Source organism: Elephantulus edwardii, unplaced genomic scaffold, assembly GCF_000299155.1.
Source record: "Elephantulus edwardii isolate Elephantulus edwardi_28Jun2011 unplaced genomic scaffold, EleEdw1.0 scaffold00032, whole genome shotgun sequence".
In the NCBI taxonomy this organism is placed as follows: Eukaryota; Metazoa; Chordata; class Mammalia; order Macroscelidea; family Macroscelididae; genus Elephantulus; species Elephantulus edwardii.
In genome coordinates this window covers 9,914,474-9,920,153 of record NW_006399782.1, presented here as the reverse complement: position 1 = coordinate 9,920,153, position 5,680 = coordinate 9,914,474, and positions in this window count along the sequence as shown.

Sequence of the window (5,680 nt, the reverse complement as noted above, 5' to 3'; positions counted from 1 at the left end):
TTGCCTCCAAGTAGCAGCCTGGCTTCCCCCTCTCCAGGATGAACTTGTTTGTTCTCTTAGTAGTCCATGGTATACTCAACACTCTTCTCCAGCACCACAGCTCAAAGACATCAATTTTCCTTCTATCATCCCTGTCGTTGTCCAGCTTTATAATGTATAATAAGTAATTATGATGAGCATGGCCTGGATCAGCACCTTAGTCTCCATACTGACATCATTGCTGAAGTACTCTGGAGAGGTCTCTAACAGCAGATTTTCCCAATGCAATTAATCTTTTGATTTCCTGGATGTTGGTAACAAGAGTGTTGATTGTGAAGCCAAGCAAACTGAAGCTGTTAATAATCTCAGCCTCTTCACCATCTATTATGATGCTGCCAGTGAGCCCAGTGAGAATCTTTATTTTTTTAATGTTGAGCTTCAATCCCTATTAAAGGCTTCAGTCTTTAAACTTCTGCAGGAAATGCCTCATGTCCTCCTCAGTTTCGGCAAGCAAGATTGTGTCATCTGCATAGCACAGGTTGTTGATGAGTCCTTTTCCAATCCTGATGCCACATTCTTCCTCATAAAGCCCAGCCTCCTGGATAATCTGTTCCACATATAGATTGAAATGGTATGGAGATAGGATGCAATACACAAGTCTAATTATCTATTAATTTCAGATTGACAATCCCTTCACCTATTCCAATCAAAGGACCTCTTTAAGGTGCTAAAAAAGGATTTCACTTTGAAGTGCTCCAGACCCAAGTTATGATATTTTCAGTTGCTTCACATACAAACAAAAACTGGATAAAGACTACTTAGTGTTTAGAAATTACAGTGTTGGCAAAGAATATTGATAGTACTATGGAAATCCAGAAGAATGAACCAATCATTTTGGAACAAGTATGGCCAGAACCCTCCTGAGAAGCAAGGTTAGTGATACTGCCTTTCATATACACTGGACATGTCCATCAGGAGGGGTCAATCCCTAAAGGAGATGAACTTGACATTAGTGGAAAAGAGGAAGACTTTGCATGAGACAGATGAACACAGTGAGGGTCTGCAGCACTGGGATCAAGCATAGACACAGTTAGGAGAATGATGGAGTGTTTTGTTCTGTTGCACAAAAGATCTTCATAAATACGGAGGAAAAAATCTCATTTGAGTCTGACAGTAACAATCTTTCCTCTGAATCTTCCCACTACTTCTTATTGTAAATGAGTCCCAATTCAATGCTTCTTCTAGCTCAACTTGTTATCAAACTTTAGTTACATAAAGATCACCTTCATTCAGTAGGTTTAATTCAGTCAGTCTAAGATACCTCTGACGAGTAGATTCTGATACATAGCGACCCTCCATCAAGTTTCCTAGGCTGTAAATTACAATGGGAGAAGACGACCCAGCTTTCTCCCTCAGAACTGCTGGTGGCTTCTAACCACTTGTGACGTGCTACGGACTATCCTACTATGGCTAGGGTGTTGCTGTTGTTGTTAAGTGCCATCAAGCTGCCTGTGACTCGTAGTAGTCCTAATAACAACATATCTGAATCTTGCCCTATCCCGCATCATGCTATTGATCTCTGTTATGCTCAAGTACATTGTGGTAGTCACTGTATCAGTACATCTCATGAGGGCTCTTTCTGTTTCTCTCTTGCTCTATCTTTCCTGGCCTGATGGCCCTCTCCAAGGATTGGATCCTCCTGAAAACATGCCAAAAGTGAGTGACACAAAATTTCACCATCCTTGTCTCCAAGGAGGACTCTGTTCACATTTCCTTCAAGACATATTTGTTGGCTCCCTTGGCAGTCCATAGAATATTCACTACTGTGCTCCAACACTACAGTTCAAAGCCATCGATTCTTCTTCTGCTATCGTTATACATTCTCCAACCTTTAGATGCATAAGAAGTAATGGAAAAGGTCGTAACTTGGATCTGGTACACCTTAGTTGTTGAATTGACATCCAAGCACTCTAGTATGTGGGAGAGGTCCTTGACAGTAGATTTCTTCAGTGTAATATATCTTTTTTATTCTTTGACTGTTTTTACCAGGGGTGTTGACTGTAGATCCAAGTAAAATGAAATTGTTTGCAATGTCAATCAATCTTTTGTCCATCATGATGTTGCCTATTGACTCAGTGATAAGGATTTTTGTTTGTTTGTTTTCTTGATGTTACATGTCATTCATATGTAAGGCTGTGGCATTTGAGCTTCCTTAGTAAGTGCTTCAAGTCTTCACTTTTTGTCAGCAAAATTGTGTCATCTGCACAATGCAGTTTGCTGATGAGTTTTCTTCTAATCCAAATTTTCCATCATACAGTCAAGTGTCTCAAATTATTTTCTTAGCATACAGATTGAACAGTTATGGAGAAAGGATACAACCTTGGCTGACATATTTTCTTGCTTTAAACCATAAAATATTTCCTTGTTCTGTTCAAACAACTGCTTCTTGGCCTATTTAGATGTTTCATATGAACACATTCAAATGGTCTGGGATTCCCATTCTTCTCAATTTCAGCCCTAATTTATTATGATCCACACAGTGCATAATCAATAAAACACAAGTAAACATATTTCTGATATTCTTTGCTTTCATCCAAGATCCACCTGGCATCAGCAATGATAACCCTTGTCTCTTTGCCTGTTGATAGTTTGAAAATATGGCCTAGGTGATAGAACTGAGGCTGGAGATTGAATGGTACAATGTTCTACAAGGAATGATTTATTCATTACAAATATTTTTTAAAACTCAAACATAAATGGTGATTACATATATGGACTTCACTTGATAAGCTACACAGGAATCAGCTGGACTACAACCATATAAAGAGATTCTGAAGAAGTTCAGTATCAGTAAGTCAAAACCAGGCCAGGCATTGACTGTGGAACAGATTATCAACTACTTATGTGAAGTTCAAATTCAAGTTGAAAGAAATTAAACCAAAATCATAAGAACCAATATATTATGGGATCTCTGGTGGCCTAGTGGCAAGAAGCTGTGCTGCAATCCCGAAGATACGCAATTCAAACCCACCAGATGCACCACTGGAGAAGGAGGGGCAATCTCTTCCTGTGTCAGTCAGACCTGATTCTACAGCAAACATGTTTAAAAAAGAAAAGAAATATAGAGAGTCACTGTACCAAAAATAATTGGTCAAATGCTCAAGAACCAATAGTGTTTGTTGTGTTGTTGTTGTTGTTGTTGTTATGTGCCGTCAAGTCACTTGCGACTCATAGCGATCCGATGTACAACAGCCCTAAACTCTGCTCTGTCCTGTGCCAATCGCACTGCCTCTGACACACCCATCGCGATTACCCCAGTCACTGAATCAGTCCACCTCATAGAGGGTCTTCCCCTCCTGTGCTGCCCCTCCACCCTCCCAAGCATGATGTCCCTCTCCAAGGACCTGTCCCTCCTTACAACATGTCCAAAGTATGTCAGACGAAGCCCCAGAATCCTTGTCTCCAAGGACTAGCCTGGGTTAACCCTCTCCAAGGAAGAAATTAATTATAGTTGCATTGAAGGCAAAGGTAAAATAAAGTGCTAGGAATTGATAAAATAGCAACTGAGACTTGCCAGGAATCAGATGCTACCCTGAAAATACTTTCCAGTCTTTGCCTACAAATCTGCAAGGCAATTACCTGGTCAGCTTACTGGAAGAGATCCCCACTAGTCTCTATTCCCCCTTCAAAAAAGAGCTTACCCCATCCCTCTTTTGAATCCAGCTTGAACTTCTGGCAATTTCCTGTTGATGTACTGTTGTAGTTGTGTTGTTTGTTTTTGTTTTTTTAATCATCTCCAGCAAGATTTTACTTGCCTGTGATATTGTTTGATAATTTTCACATTCTGTTAGAGCATTTGTTTTGGGAATGGGAGCAAGTACAAATCTCTTCCAGTAAGTTGGCCAGGTACAGCCAATGATATTATCTAATGTGACCATTTAGGAACATGATCAGTTAGCTCTAACTGAAGGTGACACATTGTTCCAGTTTGCTTAGGATCAAAAAGTTTCACAGGGTTTAGGATGTTTTGTGTTAAAACCAGTAGTTCTGGTGGTTGTTGTGTACATCGTCAAGTCGGAACTGACCCATAGCCGACCCTCTGCTGGGTTTTCAGAGGTAGTTATTGCACAGGGGGAGATTGTCAATCCTTCTCCTGAGTAGTAGTTGGTGTATTTAAACCAAGTGCTTCAGAATTGTAGCACAGGTTCTACTATTAGGCCACCAGAGCTCCCTAAACCAGGAGAGTCTCAGGCATGTTGGGATGATTAACCAACCACCTTCCTCACACAGCAATAATTAGACTAGGTCATTCATCTGGCATAGGGCCAGGGCTCAGCACAAGACTCTTTAAATAGTAGCATAAAAATACCTGCACTTTTGTTGTCTGTGTGTATTTTTTTTTTCATTTCTCTTAAAGAGATATTTTCAAATACAATAGAGATGGAGGACAAAAAGATTTCACTACGGATCTTTCCAGTTTCAAAAGCATTGTTAGAATCCCATTGTATAAATCTGGTTGTTGTTATATGTCATTGAGTCAGACCAAACTGATAACTGACCCTCCAGTGGGTTTTCAGAGGTTATAAATCACATTGGAAGAGATTGTCCATCCTTCTCCTGTGGAGGAGCTGGTGGATTCGCACCTCCAGCCTTTAAATACTAGAGCAAAATTCCCAATATGTACATGGAGCATGTAGAACTAGCCATCCTTTGTTATTTCATCCCAGAAACTAGCTGAATTTTATGACAAAGCTCTTGTTGTTATTGTGTGCCATCGAGTCACCTGTAACTCATTGTGACCTATGTACAATAGCTCTGAACTCTGCCTATCCCAAGCTAGTCGCACTGTTTCTGATACACCTACCCCATTACCCCAGAAACTATGTCAATCTGTCTGTTCCTCTCCTGTACTGTCACCAAATCTTTCTGAACATGATGTTCTGCTCCAAGGACTGGTCCCTCCTGGCCACATGCACAAATTATACGAGATGGAGCTTCAAAATCCTAGCCTCCAAGGGACAGCCTGGTTTCACCCTCTCCAGGACAGTCCTGTTTGTTCTCTTGGAGGTCCATAATATGTTCAATACTCTTCTCCAGCACCACAACTCAAAGGCATCGATTCTTCTTCTGTCATCTTTAGTCGTTGTGCAGTCCTCTGATGCATAGCAAGTAATTGCAAAAGACCATGGCCTCAATTGCACCTTAGTGTCCAGGCTGACATCATTGCTCTCTAGCACTTTGGAGTAGTCTCTGACACCAGATTTTCCTAATGCAATTCATCTTTAGATTTCTTGACTGCTGGTGCCAAGAGTGTTGATTGTGGATCCGAACAAACTGAAATTATTAACCTCAATCTCTTTTTCGTCTATCATGACCCAGTGGTGAGTATCTTTGTCTCTTTTGACATTGAGCTTCAATCCATATTGAAGACTACAATCCTTGACTCTCTGCAGCAAGAGCTTCAGGTCTTCTTCAGTTTCAGCAAACAAGGTTGTGTCATCTGCATAATAAACTCTGTAGAAGAAAGGTTATCTTCTGGTCAATTTGTAGCCTCAGAAGACTGGAGGGTCAGCTATTAGTCAATTTCAGCTCAATGAGTAGCATTTACATATGTGTATTCATAGCATAAACAAATATTCTCAGTTAAGCCTACGTATATGCATAGGTATAGTTTCTTACTCATCCATATCTATTTTATCAT